The sequence below is a fragment of the Leptonychotes weddellii genome, chromosome 5 (genome assembly GCF_054177405.1).
Source record: "Leptonychotes weddellii isolate Sample4059 chromosome 5, ASM5417740v2, whole genome shotgun sequence".
In the NCBI taxonomy this organism is placed as follows: domain Eukaryota; kingdom Metazoa; phylum Chordata; class Mammalia; order Carnivora; family Phocidae; genus Leptonychotes; species Leptonychotes weddellii.
In genome coordinates this window covers 107,048,011-107,062,857 of record NC_138373.1, presented here as the reverse complement: position 1 = coordinate 107,062,857, position 14,847 = coordinate 107,048,011, and the positions used below count along the sequence as shown (strand labels likewise).

Genomic DNA, 14,847 nt, shown 5'->3' with positions numbered 1-14,847 from the left:
AAAGGCCATTTGCTGGGATGTGGTTCTTAGCTAATGACTGTTTACAAACCAGCTGGGGCTTTTGTCCTGAGGAGGAGCCTGCATCTGTAGGCTCCACCCCTGAGGCATTCAAGTTGGGTCGAAGCAGGGCGGGGACAAACTGAGATCCCAATTCAGAGGCCCCTGGGGGCTGGAGGTTGGGGAGGGGCCTTGGGAAAGGTGCCAGGGGTGGAGTAGGGGCCTGTAAGTTTCCTCCCATCTGCCTATGACGTCCTTGGCACTAGTCTCTCCTGTGTCATGATCTGGACAGAAGGTGGAGCCCCTGAGCCGACTGTGCCTGGTCTTTTGCTCCCAGAAAAGCCTGGATTTGGGGAAATGCTGAGTTATGGGGGTGGGGGCATTTCCTCTAGGTCCTGACTCCAGTGGGTAAGAAGCTGGTGCAGAAAGGCCCCAAGATATGGGGTCAGCTCTTTCTGCTTTGTTTTCCCATGTTACCCAGATGCAGACCCGGTAACTGATCCTTAAGGTCGTTTGTATCCCTCCATCCCCTCCCCCACACGTTTACGTGTCTCAGCATTCATCGAGAATCTTCTTCCTCTCACTAGATGCAACTATTTATTTCCTTCCCCCTTTACCACTCTCTTCCACCACGCCTCTGGAGTGTCAACACAGATGTAACCTTCCTCCATATTTCTCCTGGTTCTGCCCTGTCCTCACCTCCTCCTCCCTCTCCACCCAGAGAAAGCCCCGCCCTTCCCTCCTCCCTCCCCACCCCAGTCTGTCACACAGGGACATCACCCTACAGCAGTTCAGGCTGTGGTTCGCAGGAAGCATACATTGGCTTTTTGATTCGTGCTAGTTCCCAGCTCACAGTTTAGGAGGATCTAACACCAGCCTTCACGTGAAGGGGGAACCAAGGACAGTGAGGAGCTGGGTGGTCCCAGCTTTGGAGCCCTGCCAGCTGGACATGGGTAAGTATGAGGACCGGCCCCCGGGGAAGGCCTGAAGGATGCCTACCTCCCTCCCTGGCTGACTCAGCAGGGGTGGGGCCTAACCTTTGCTCTTTTGGGGGGTGAAGAAGGGAAAACGGGTCTATAGGGGCACAGGGCTCAGGTGGTGAGTCTGCGGACCAAGGGATCAAGAGCACTGACAAGCTCCGGTTCCCAGGAAGAGCCTGAGACTCTGCACCTTAGGTGGGGGCTTCCCCCCCACCTCACCGTCCCACCCCTCGCCCCAACCCCTTGCTCCTCCCCGTTTAAGCTGCTGAGATTCAAGTAATATTTTACAGTATTCATTGCTAGCCTTCCCCCCAAAAGTAAAACCCACTTTTTGTTGCGTTGGAGGATTTTTAAGGTGCCTCTCCTCCCCTTATTTTCTCCCAGGCCTTTTAAGTCCCTGTCTTCTCTCCTCCCCCACCGCGACCCACCACCAGGTGGGGGCTGCACTGAGCAGCTGCTTCCTGTTGCCCCAGAGGTTGCTGCAAGGCTGGTGGTGGTTGGGGGAAAACTGAAATAAAGCCGATTCTCACGGTCCCACAGCAGTCCCACTAGGGTTGCTACTGGCGGACCCCAAGCTCCAGTCACTAACACTGAGTGAGAGGCAGGATTGAAGTTGAAAGGCCTAGGAGGTCTTCGCCCTCGTGGCTTCCTGATTCCAGAGGCTTTTAAACTTGAGTAGTGCTAGGGGAAGGAGGCTGTGCCTTTCCACAGCTGTAGGGAATGGGGCCTTGTGGAGCTGAAAACCAGGGAACCTGTTCACATAGCAGGGTCGCTGTGCGTTACCCCCAGCAGCCGCGGCCTTCCTCCGGCACCCCCACTCCTCCTTGGCGTCCTTGGGACTCTCTTTGTGAGGAGATCTTTGCCGGAGTCCCGAGAGCGCGGGCGGAGCTCTCTCCCAAGTCCTCCAGTTCGGACCCACCACCCTCCCCCACTTCACCAGAGAAGTTTGTCGTCTTCCTGGGATCTCTTCCTCCATCTGGGATCCTTCCTGGTTCTGGCCCCTAGGAGACGCCACCCGCTTCCCCCTCCCCCAGCGGATTCTTCGCGACCGCCTTACCCAAGCACTTGTCCCTACCCCAGTAGTTCCTGCCCCTTTAAGTGCTACCCCCCCACCCCCTCCAACACTCCGCCGGCGGCCCAGGGCTGGGGGAGGAGGCGCCGCCGCCACCCGGCTCGGGCCACCTGCGCCGCCGCCCGCGGCCCGGCCCTGCTCCAGGTGAGGCCCGGCACCCCCGCCCCGGACCAGAGTCCCCGGGCAGGGCCGCTCCTGTGGTCCCCTGCCCCGGGGATCCCCGCTGCCCGAGACTCAGGATCTGACTCTCCCCCTGCCGGAGCTGCCCTTCCTCTCTCCCCCGCACTATCTACTCGCCCATTTCTCCCCTGTCCTTTGCGACCGGAATCCGGAGGCTTCTCACTCCTCTCCGCCAACCTCTCCCGAGTACCCCTCCTATTCTAGACCCAGGATCTCCCCCTCCCCCACGCCTTCCTCGCCAGAAAAATCTCCCGCGGTCTGGGTTTCGCCTCCTCCCCTCTGGATCCAGAGCTTTCCCACGCCATCCTAACCTCCAATGGGAGGGGGAATAACCGCCACCCCAACTCCTCTCCCTTCCCCGTAGTAAGTGGGGGTTGGAGGTTTAGCATAGCCTATAGACACTTTCGGGCCTTGCTCTGCTTAGACCTTCAAGTTCAACTAAGCCCCATCTAAAGCTTCTCTGTAGCTCTCACGCCACCCCACCTCTCCTGGAGTTTGGGGGTCGGACCTCAGCACCCGCCGAGCAGCCCTGGTGGGAAGGGAAGGTCCCTCTTCTCGGACCTGGGGTGGGCCGGTCCAGCTTAGGAACACTCCTACTCCAGAGTCAGGGAATGGAGGGGGAGGGGGGCACACCCAGAATCTTGTGATTCTGGGCTTAAGGGTCTGTTGGGAGATAGTGGGTGAGGGGCTGGAACTCAGCCTCTAAAGGTGTTAGGGTGCTGGGAGAAGAGAGTGAATCTTAACCTTCTCTGCTCAGATGCAAAGGGAGTCCCCACTCCTGAGGGCTTTCTGCGCCCGCATCTAAGACTACCATGGAGAAGCTCATTGGGGAGTTTGAAACCGGTCTGTGGGTGAATGTGAGGGGGCACATACCAACTTGGAGAGAAGAGGATGAGGGTTTATGGTCCTTTTGATGTGTTATAGGAGAATCTAGCCTCCCCAAAATATGGAGGGGGAGGAGACTATTTTGCAGGAACCTGGAGAGGGAAGGGAGCAAGTTGGAATGGTTAGGGGGTTGGAGGGATATCTCCCTTCTAGACCCTATTAACACTATAATCCATTCAGCCAGGGAGGGCAGGGAAAATCTTTAATAATGACCTCACCTCTACTGGGGAATTCCCCCTCCCTCCAAGTCCAGCTGTGCCCCTAGAAAAGAGCCCCTTTTCTTCTTGTGCTTTCATCCTTCCCCTTCTCGATCCTCCACTCCAGAATGAGGGGACAGGGTGTCTGGATTTGTTTCAGACTCTGAGTCATGTTCCATGGCCTGGAAGAGAGCTGGGTGGAGGAGAGGGGTGGTCGGCTGTGGTGTTGGAGTTGAATTCCAGGAGTATCTGGAGGGGGAGAGGGAGGGAGAGTGGGAGGTAAAGGGATGCAAACGAATCCCCTTCTTTCTCCCTTTCTCTTTCTTCCCCCTCCCAGCCCCAGCCATCTGGCTTCAGAGTGGAGCCAGGCACTGTGGCAGCTGACCCCAGAGTCAGGGTGGTGCAGCAGAAACACAGGGAGGGTGAGAAAGGGGAAGCAGGTGCTAATTTCTCCCTTCTCATTTTCTTCATTATCCGCCCACTGACCTGGCTTGAGAGGTTCAGAGTATTCCCTAGATATCCTTCTCACAAGTGGCTGAAAAGATGACCATTTGCCCCTTCTTCCCCTTTCTAGTAGCTTCCTAAAGGGCGATGGGGTGGGTGATTGGCCACATCTGATGGGACTGAGGAATGTTTGGAGACATATGGGGTCAGTCTGCCCTCTGTCGTCTGGATGGGGGGAGAAGCACAGCTGCTGCCTGGGGTGGCTTCTGACTAGAAGTAAATACCCAGCTGTTGGGCATATTGACACCCTACCCTCATCCTTGCTCAAAGAACAAGCAAGATCTCTGGTTAGATGGGATGAGGAGGGGGTCTCCTTCAGGGAGAAAGGTAATTGAAGTCCTTCTGCACCAGATGGGAAGAACGGGTCCTGCCCCACTTTCATTTCTAATCCCAGGTGGCCCAGGTGGCCCTCCTATCCAACACCCCTCTTCCCTACCGCTCCTGGCTGGGATAGTCCTAGAGGTTGCCCTGGAGACTAGGCCTTGGGCTCGGAAGGGGTGGGGGCAGTCAGTGGGGCACAGGAGTAACCGGCTCTTCCGGAGCGTAGTGGAGCCAGCGGGTGGGTGTGTGTGGGTGTGTGGTGGTGGGGGAAGGGGCGTGGCTACACCCGTCTGACGGGCGCAGGCTCCTCCCCTGCCTCCCGTCTCTGACTGGCCAGCTCTACGATTGGGGGCGGGAGGGAGGAAGATTATCCCTCATCTGCCCTGGAAAAGGGAAGAGAAAAAAGAGATACTAGCTCTCTTCCCTGGCCCTTTAGGAAGCCACTTTCAATCCCTGAGCTCTCTTCATCTGCCTTTATTATTTTTTATTTTGGAGAAGGTGGGGAATTCCTTAGCTGAAGTTTACTCGATCCCTGCTTTCTCCAGAAGGAAGGACCCCTATCCCCTGAGTGTGGCCCCCACTTAACTCAGAAACTTAAGGTCAGTAGGCTGTTAGGGTCTTTATTTTTTTCTCAATGGTGACCTATAGATCTGTTACTTAGGGAGGAGAGAAGGGTTTTGATTTATACCTGTCTACTCCTTCCCCTGGTAATCTACTTTTCTCAGGAACGGGAGAGAAACCCTTCTAACCCTCTTAGCCTCTTCCTTCTGGCCCACACACTTTAAGGCTTTCTGAAGCTCGCTTCTTAGCTTCTCTGAACCATTTGTAGCGGGGAGTAGAGTCTGTTCGCCAAATTGAGGAAGAGCCCACTCCTCTGTGGAGTAAGGAAATCCAATCCAGACTGATGTATTTGGCCCTGCCTTGCCCTATCCCCATCCAGTTTTCAGATTTTCTTCCTCTCCAGACCCCCAAAGGGAACGGTGTTTGTTGACCCTTCAACCTGCCAGTTTCATTATCCACACTCTGTTCCTCTTCCAGAATATTCAGCCTGAGTTTTGCAATTGTTTGTAGAACTGCATCGCATTGAATAGGAATTATCTTGAAGCCTGCAAAGTCTGTTGAGTTACAGACCTGGTTTCTAGTCACATTTTGTCCACTGTTTAACCTTGAACGAGTCTGTTAACCTCTCTGGGCCTTAATTTCTTCATCTGCCAAACCAGAGCAGGTTGAGCCAGAAATTTTCTAAATTCTAACATTATATATATAGACACTGTTTTCCATCGTGAGGCCCCACAATAGACATTTTAGATGAGAGCCAAACTCTAGTCCTCTGCTAGTTTTTTCTTTCCTGTTCTCAGATTTCACACAGTCATTTAGCCCTATCAAAAAAAGTATTGGGGTTATAGAATAGGTGGACATTTGGGACATCTTATTTGCTGTGTCAGTTTTCCGGCTAATTCCCTGCCACTCTGACCAGGTGTAGGCTAGACTCAGGTCTTCCTTGTCCGGTTCCAGAGCCGAGCTTCCTTTTCCTATGCACAGGAATCTTCCCAACCCCCAGAATCCTGCAGATGTCGCTGGGAAAGTGGTGATCCAGCAGGACGAGGCTTCCCCCACGGGACAGAGGTGAGTGGGCAGCAGATGCTGCAGGCCCTTGCCTTTCTCCACCCCTTTTCTGGACTGAACTTTCCTGACTAACCCTTCCACTTCCACACTTCCACTTTCCAACTACCCAGCCTGGGAAATAACTGCCCTTGAAATTTTCACCTCCACCTCTACCCCCACCCCTGTTAGGGGAATGGCAGATGCCTTGGTCCTAAAATTTTGGTCTAGTCTTTTAGGGTAACCTTTGGGATCATGGCACGCCTTTCAGTTTGCTCAGTGTGAAACAGGACTACCGCCCACAATGAGACTAGGCAGAGGGAGCTGTTGGGTAGGCTAGGGGACACCGCGGCGCTAGGACCCAGATCCGGGTCGGGCGACCGAAGATGCCCGGCGCTAGGACCCGGTGGTGGAGGCTGAGGAGGGCGGCTCTCTCTCGGCCGCAGCTTCCCCGCCCCCTCCGGCTTCGGCTCACTCCTCCCCCGCCGGCCATGTTGGCTCCGCTCGGGCCCCGCGGTTGAGCCGCGTCCCCCTCCCCCTTCCCGGACCCCAGACCCCCTCCCCCGCGGTTCCCCTCCCCTCCTGGCGTCCGGAGCGCGGCCATGTGAACCACCCGTCCCCCGGGGAGAGACAAGCCCCGAGCCGGGCTGGACGCCGCCGCCTCAGGTCTGTTGGGTCTGTGGCTGGGGGCCTGCGGGGAGGGAGCCCCGCTTTCATCCGAGGCTTCCCTCAGGGAACAGAGGCTCCGTGCTGCCAGGAGCCTCGCCTTGGGCGAGAAGCTGACTCGAGCTTATATCCTGTTAGGACCCAGCCTGGGACGGGGGTCTCCCTGCCCAAGGGGCTGAGAGGAGAAGGGGGCTGGAGGGTCTGCTGAAGACCCGGGCTGGGGCGGCGGGGGCGGGAGGAGCTGTGGAGGCTCCCGGCGACGACGGCGGCGGCGGCGGCGACGACGACGACGACGACGACGACGAGGAGGCGGAGAAGCCGCCTGGCTGGTGATGACTCCTGTGGGGGACTCGGATGGAATCCCCGGGAGGGGTTCCACCTCCTCGGGTGGGGGTGGGGACTGCCCGAGTGCGAAGGGTGGGTGAGGGGGTTCCCTGGGCGGTTTAAACACTCCGTTTGTGGGGATTGGGGCGATTTGGCAGTGGCGAGTAGAGGGTAGAAAGGGTTTCCAGGGGTCTCAGGGTGTCTCCCTCGGTGAGGGGTGCACGTTCTCTTGAGCGTGGCGAGCAGGAGAGGGCCTTGCTGGAGCGGTGCTGTGCGTAGCTTGGGGCCCTCGAGGGGCTCGGGAGTCTCCCACTCCAGGGAGGGGGTTGATTGGGCTGATGCTGACTCCTCTGGGGGACTGGGCTTTTAGGGGCTGAAGGGAAGAATAAAGAGGGATCCCCTGCAAGGGGATCCCTCACTAAGGGGATCCCCATTTCCGTGGCGGAAAGGATGATCCGGTATCATCCCTTTCTTTCCTAATGTTCCCAGTTTTCAGAGGAAAGGCAATGCCAATAGCAGACATCCTTTGTAGGATTTATTGGAGTGCGAGATTTGCATCCTTCGGGGGGCGATGGGGGGGGTAGCTTCCACCTCCATCTGTACACAAACAGCCCTTCCCCCAAGCCTCCTGCAGGAAGTGGCCGGGAAATGGCAGCTGTGCGTTTGCTGCTGCGTCTCTTGTTGTTTTGAAATGTCCATTTTAATCAGATTTGGTTTCATTTTCTGAGGCCTTCTGGGCAAGCTTGGATCCTGCCAACCATGTGGTCTTGGGAGTCCTTTCGTTCGACTTTTTTTTTTTTTTTTTTGTAAACTTCATTTGTCAACTGGAAGTGTAGTCACTGCAGTTGACTCACTGAATCCCCATCTACCAAGCCCCTCCTCCCACTCCAGAGCATCTCTGCCTCCCCGTCTGGATTTTTTTTTTTTTTCCTTGAGCTAGAGGTCATAGAGAAGCAAACTCAGTCATCAACCAGCCCCGCTGTACTTTGAATACTAGTGATGCAAAATCTCTGAGCAAAGAGAGCCGCCAGGAAGACTTGGGCTCTTTTGTGGCATGAGAGTGACTTTTTAGGGTCCTGCTTAATATACTCTTTAAGTGTATAACTCTGTATTGCAGAGCACCTTGTCAAGTGAGCTTGTGAGATGAAGAAGGGTAGATTCTGAGAAGTGGAAGAAGAGGGAATGGAATTTATGTGTTGGGGTAGGAACTGATTTGCAGAGTGAAGGTGATGGGCTTATTCCTCACTGGTGATTCTAGCCTAAGGATAGTCCCTGTGGGAAGCCTGTTAGTTGATGTAGGGTGCTGGAGGGTTTACCTTCTGCAGAACCAGCTGATGAGAGTTAGCTGTCATGTGACTTACTCTTCAATCCATAAAAGACATCTTCTCATTACCCTTCTTGGAGAGTGGTGAGCTTTTTTTCCTCTATTCTGCACAGAGTCATGTGTTCAGATTGTCCTTTTCTCCCACCTGATAACTGCAGAAGATTTCTACTATAGCATATAGTGATAGACTGTTTGTACTGTGTCCCCAGGCACTTTGTTAGACACTGGGTTTGGTTAGAGGAGTTGGCGACAGGATTTTATATTTTGAGAAGTGACATATTGAGATCATTTGGACTATCCTAAAAACTGCTTGCTTAAGGCTGGCATTTTTATCTTTTCAGTATTTTCCAGTCGCAAACCTCCCACCTGAATTGTAGATTCCTAGATTAGAGGTCCAGATAGGAATAGTTGGATATATTATTATGTGACAGCAGCATCATCACAGTTAAGATAGCATTGTTGCTGTTTTCACTGGAGCTGTTGGGGTTGATATTATGGAAGTAATAAAAACAAGTCCAATGTCATTGTCTTTTTTCTTGTCTCTGCTTGATTGGTTGGTTCTTTTGAGTTGTTTTCTGATAGGGTTGATTTGACACTGATTTTAAGTTCCCCTTTCTTCAACCTTTGTTTACTAAGTTGGGACCTGACAGAATAGTAAATTGATTTTCCCTGTTGAGGGTTAAGAAAAGTGAAGGCAGGGGCGCCTGGGTGGCTCAGTCGTTAAGCGTCTGCCTTCGGCTCAGGTCATGATTCCAGGTCCTGGGATCGAGCCCCGCATCGGGCTCCCTGCTCCGCAGGAAGCCTGCTTCTCCCTCTCCCACTCCCCCTGCTTGTGTTCCCTCTTCGCTGTCTCTCTCTCTGTCAAATAAATAAATAAAATCTTTAAAAAAAAAAAAAAGTGAAGGCAGGAAAAAGACCACTCTAAAGGAAATAGAAGTTGATTTTGAGAAACTTGATTTTGATTCATTTGGTACATGATTAATCAGAAAGCTGAATGAAGCAAACTTTTCCATGTGCTTCTTGTAAAATGGATGCATTTTTCTATCAGAGCAGTGGATTTCTTAGTATTGAGTGTTTTGTTTTTGTTTCCTTCATAAAGGAAATAATTTTGAGGTATAGAGAGAACTAGGTGGGTTGACCTCAGAGCCAGTCAGAAATCTAGAATGCCCTGAGAGGCTCATCTTGCAGTCTTGTGGTTCTGGAATCAGGTGTTGCCAAGAGAGAAGCAAAGTTTGTTAGGGTGACTGTGTCTTGCTGCCATTGACCTTTCTGATTACCTCTGAAGAGGTTTGCTATATTATATTCTTTTATTGTTAAATCGTGTAGAAGTTAGTCCAATAATTGGTATGATGTTTGACCTTGTTTCTGATGTGTACAGTAAGGCAATAATGCCAAAGTTTTTATGTCTTAGGACATAGAGTGAAGTATAAAACTCAGGAGGTATTTCCTGGGGCAGATAGTCTTCCTAATTTGTTTCTTGAGATATGGATGTCTTCATATTCCCCATAGCCCAAGAATAATACTTTATCAGCATAGTGGCATATGGGTCAGAGGACTTTATTAAAATAATCTCTACACCCAACATGGGGTTTGAACTCAGGAGCCGGAGATCAAGAGTTGCATGCTCTACTGAGCTAGCCAGGTGCCTCCAGAAGGACTTTTTTTTTTTTTAACCAGCTTGTTGGTCCGTATCATTTTGAAATTTATGAAATTCTGCACAATAGAAAACCTATCTTTGATGAGCTCTGGAGATTGTTCTTAGATTGGGTCACTGGCAGTAAAAGTAGCATTGTGTTAATATGTTAATTAGTGTTTTGTCCTTCTAGTTACAGAGAATAATTAAGAGGGCATTTTACAAACTAAAAGGATAATCTAACCTTACCAAAAATTGATCAAAAAACTAAGACATGAGGGTTCTTAAGAGAAAGGTGGTCTCACTACTTTTGGTCTACTTGGGTTGAACTCTCCATGACCTGTCTCACTAAATGGGATTCTTAACCCGCTTGCTCAGCTCAGGGTTTTTTTTGGGTGGGGGGGCGGGGGGAGGTGGGATATCTTCTTGAAGGAAAGGGTTGAGTCCTTAACTGTTAGAACTGAAATTCTGAGAAACAATTAGGGCTGAACGAGGGAAATAACCTTGTTACAACCTCTGGAATGTGGCTTTTACTGTCCTGTAATTTCAGAGGCATTTCCATTCCTCTGACAGTGAAGTGACTAGTGAGAACTGTGGCAGAAAACCTAATCTAGATCATCATATATCCTTTATTCAGTCAACACATATTTTAAAACCTACTGTGTACCTTAAGCGTTCAGTTAAATCAAGCAAAACATTTTACTAATTTAGAGCTCAAATTTACTGCCCCTTACATTCTCAGTACTTCTCTGTTTCTAGGCGTTGTTTTCTGTAGGGGACAACTGTCTAAAATATGTCAAGATTTGGGGCCTCTCTTCCCTCTAGAAATTGTTACCTCTGTGAAGAATGAAGCTGAATTTTTGGGTTCTCTGAGCAAAAGCCACAACTTTTATTGGATGAGTAAGCTGGCAGTGGCAGAAAAGATAGATTTACTCATTCATTTGTCTAGGTATTTCCTTCGGTTCTTTTATGTACTTAGCCCTAAATTAGGTGCTGAACATATAATGGTACAACATAATATCCAATTGATGCTGTAGAACCTACACAGTTTGGAAGAAGTAAGAATGGAGAACAATCATCTTTGTGTTCTGAGCAGCCTAGACATGGCAGTTGTCTTTGAGTAGCCGCTCTTAGATTATGTAGTCTTTTTTCATCATTCTCCTACCTCATTGCCCTGACTATGAAAGGGGGTTAAAGAAAGCACATTTTGAGAGAATGAGCCTCAGTCTGTACATGCTGTAGGCTGTCAGAGTTCCAAGGGCAGATTGTTACCAAGGCTGTCAGAATGCGCTGGAGAAGACATGGGTTGGCATTTTGAACTCTGTATTGGTGGAGGAAGACAGCTTCTCTAGGAAGGGATTTTTAGATATAAAATTCAGAACATCTTTTAACTCCCTCAGGGTGTGGGGATAGGAACTGGGGAATGGGGCAGCTTTTTATTATAGCAAGATTTTTCACCCTTGGCACGAATGCTGTCTTGAGCCAGATGAGGCTTCGTTGTGGTGGGCTCTCTTGTGTATTGCAGGATCATTAGAAACATCTCTAGCTTCTACTTACTAGATGCCAGTAGCATATACCTTTCAACATTACTAAATGTCCCCAGAGGCAAAATCACCCCTGGTTAGGAACCACTATATGAGAGTATGGTTCGTGAATCCAGAGATGAGTAGAGTTGAGAAATATCCTTTATAATATTCACAATTATGGAGCTAAAACATAGTGGTATGATTTATTTACTATACAGTAAAATTGGCATTTCCTGTTTCATAAAGATAAACATTTGAAAGCTCTCCCCACCTCTTCCCTCCCCCCCTCCCAAATGTAGGAACCTCTCTATTTTTGGAACTTTGGTATACTGTATGGGAGGAATGAACCAAAGAGCTGCAGATACTGCCAAAGTTCTGGCTGGATGGTTAATGTGTCTTGTCTTTCGGGGTTAGCCTCAGAAGTCTTGAGTGTTAGGATTGGCCAGGGCACCTGCAACAGTGTTGAAATCTGTAATACTTATTTCAACACTTGGTGCATTGTCAGCCTTTTTGTGTTAAAACCATGTCACAGGTCCACAGAGTAAGTAGCTCTTCAATTGGGACTGAGAAAAACAGCCTTATTTGGCCATGTGGCAAGGGCTTTACTGCTTCAAGCTCAAGGAGCAATGTCCCTTAATTCTTACAAATGAAGCACAGAGTCTCTTAGGAGATCCATTTACACACTACTGGGAGTGGGTTGGGTACTGGCCTGATTGTTCTTCCTGGTCATGAGAGCTGTCTGCTATTCTGGGGGTTGGGTGCTGACTGATTTCTTTTTTTAAGATTTTATTTATTTGTGAGAGAGACAATGAGAGACAGAGAGCATGAGAGGGAGGAGGGTCAGAGGGAGAAGCAGACTCCCTGCTGAGCAGGGAGCCTGATGTGGGACTCGATCCCAGGACTCCAGGATCATGACCTGAGCCGAAGGCAGTCGCTTAACCAACTAAGCCACCCAGGTGCCCTGATTTCTTTTTTCATTTGGCCAAAATCCTATTAGTTCTAAGGGAGATATTCTCCTTTGCTTTACCTGTTCTCCTTAGTAGGAGGGAGGGCATAGATGGGAGGTCATAATTTACCTTCAGGCATTATTGTGAAAAGCATCTTGGGTAGGAAGGTTAAAATGAAATAACCCTGGGTTTATTGCTTAGAATAGCTCTCCACATTTTTGCATTGCCATAAGTGATCCCATAGTTAAGTGCATGTGAAATTAAGAGTCAAGTGTAAGGAAGTGTGGCTGGGAGGATTACTCCTACTTTTGTAGTACTGGTAATGGTTTTGGGGTGTTTGTGTGTGTGTGTGTGTGTGTGTGGTTTTGTTGTTGTTGTTTAAGATTTTATTATTTGAGAGCCAGAAAGGGGGAGTGAGGAGGCAGAGGGAGAGAGAGCATCTCAAGCAGACTCTGCTCTAAGTGCCACTCAGGGCTCCATCCCACAGTGCTGAGATCATGACCTGAGCCAAAATCAAGAGTCAGATGGTTAACTGACTGAGCCACCCAGGCGCCCCCAGTAATGGTTTTAAGTTATATTTATATTTTGATCTTTTGGGTCTGGTTATCTTTTTATCCTCCCAGGCCCTGGAGGTGGGTACTAAAATTTTTACTAATGATGAAACTGAGGCTCAGCAATGTTAAGTAACTTGTCCAGGGTCACACAGCTAATGGTAGTAGAGCTGGGATTTGAACGTAGAGCCCACTATGTTGTGCTATTTTCACTGTACAGCACAAAGAGTATTTTATATTTCTAGGAAGCTTCTTGTCAATGAAGTGATTGTGGTTCTGATGACCCTTCAGTAGAGGCTAGTGGGGAAACAGACCTCAGGCACTAGATAACTTCCCATTCCTTTTACTTAACTGATTTCTGTGAGCCATCCATTTATTCTTATTAGTATGTAATTTATGAGACCGGAAATGCTGTGCTTTCCCAGAGTAGCAGAGAGGAGAAGGTCACTAGTTTCCTCACAGATTCAAATAGAAAATGGAAGGGTGCCTGGGTGGCTCAGTTGGTTAAGCGACTGCCTTCGGCTCAGGTCATGATCCTGGAGTCCCGGGATCGAGTCCCGCAACGGGCTCCCTGCTCGGCGGGGGGTCTGCTTCTCCCCTGACCCTCTTCCCTCTTGTGCTGTCTCTCATTCTCTCTCTCAAATGAATAAAATCTTTAAAAAAAACACAAAAAAAACAAATAGAAAATGGAAAAATGAACTGTGGCCTGTCATTGAGTGGAAGGATATAGTTTGGTGCACATAGGAGAGAAGGTGTATATGTCACACACATGGGAGGTGTGGCTGTGCATAAAACGGGAAGGGAAGAGGTGGGGATCAGATGAGATTGGCTCTCCAGGAATAGCATTTCTAGGACTTCCGAAATGAATTATTGCATGTCCTCTTTACTCTGTGATGTAAGCTTTGGAAGGAACCTAACCTAGAGGATTAGGGAATGAACTTTCCCCCTGATGTCTTTCATTTCAGAAGCTTATTATTCCAAGATGCTTATTTTTCGGACCCCTTATTACTGAGGAGTGGCCCTTGTAGGATAGGAAAATCCTCCGAGATCCTGAGGTCTTTCTCTGTAGAAATCCAGTTTCTTTGATGCTCAGCAGGTTTAGCTCTGCTGCTTATTTTAGAGTGAAGATGGGAAATCACTCGATCCTAAAAACTTCTTCCCCTTATGTCAACAAAATATGAATTGCTTTTATTGTTTTTTTTTAATTTCAGTTAAAATTGATAAAGGTAAAGACAGGCTATTTAGCCTAGAAAATCTTATAGCTATCATGTCATAAATACAGAGTTTTATATTTCTTTTTTTTTTTTAAAGATTTTATTTATTTGACAGAGAGAGAGAACACAAGCAGAGGGAGCGGGAGCGGGAGAGGGAGAAGCAGGCTTCCCTCAGAGCAGGGAGCCTGGTGCAGGGCAAGATCCCAGGATTCTGGGATCATGCCCTGAGCCGAAGGCAGACGCTTAACGACTGAGCCACCCAGGCGCCCCAGAGTTTATATTTCATGTTCGGAACACCTAATGTGTCTAGTTTGCATCATCTAGCATATTTAGGAACATGATTCTTACAAATCTTAGGTAGTGGTCATACATGTTCTTAATCTATTTATTTATTTATTTATTTATTTTTAAAGATTATTTATTTATTTGATAGAAAGACACACAGCGAGAGAGGGAACACAAGCAGGGGGAGTGGGAGAGGGAGAAGCAGGCTTCCTGCGGAGCAGGGAGCCCGATGTGGGGCTCGATCCCAGGACCCTGAGATCATGACCTGAGCCGAAGGCAGACGTTTAACGACTGAGCCACTCAGGTGCCCCTTATTTATTTTTAAAAGATTTTATTTATTTGAGAGAGAGAGTGAACGAGAGAGCACATGCGGGGTGGGGGGGAGGCAGAGGGAGAAGGAAAAGCAGGCTCCCTGCTGAGCAGAGAGCCCAATGCAGGGCTAGATCCCAGGACCATGGGATCATGACCTGGGCCAGAGGCAGACGATTAACCCACTGAGCCACCCAGGCGCCCCTGTTCTTAATCAATTTATTCATTCTTTAAACAGCTTTACTTCTGATTCTTTTTAAAAAGAGGTTATTTAAAACATCATCTAGGTCTTATTGCCTTATCTTGGGAGCTTGATAAAGAAATCTTTCT

At 49.4% G+C, this 14,847-nt stretch overlaps 1 protein-coding gene across 5 annotated transcripts in view; it reads left to right on the top strand.

Moving 5' to 3' along the window:
- Positions 1 to 763: 763 nt before the first annotated feature.
- The window catches only part of BAZ2A (bromodomain adjacent to zinc finger domain 2A), a 34,604-nt gene continuing 20,520 nt past the window's right edge, over positions 764 to 14,847 (top strand). For 2 of the 5 annotated variants that reach the window (XM_081821883.1, XM_081821879.1), the window contains exons 1-2: positions 764 to 950; positions 5,679 to 5,762. The gene's annotated coding sequence lies outside the window, so the exon portion shown is untranslated. Of the gene's footprint in view, positions 951 to 2,087; positions 2,194 to 5,678; positions 5,763 to 6,247; positions 6,405 to 6,581; positions 6,734 to 14,847 lie in introns of those variants that run through there. The other 3 variants (XM_081821880.1, XM_081821881.1, XM_081821882.1) reach the window with 3 other exon arrangements.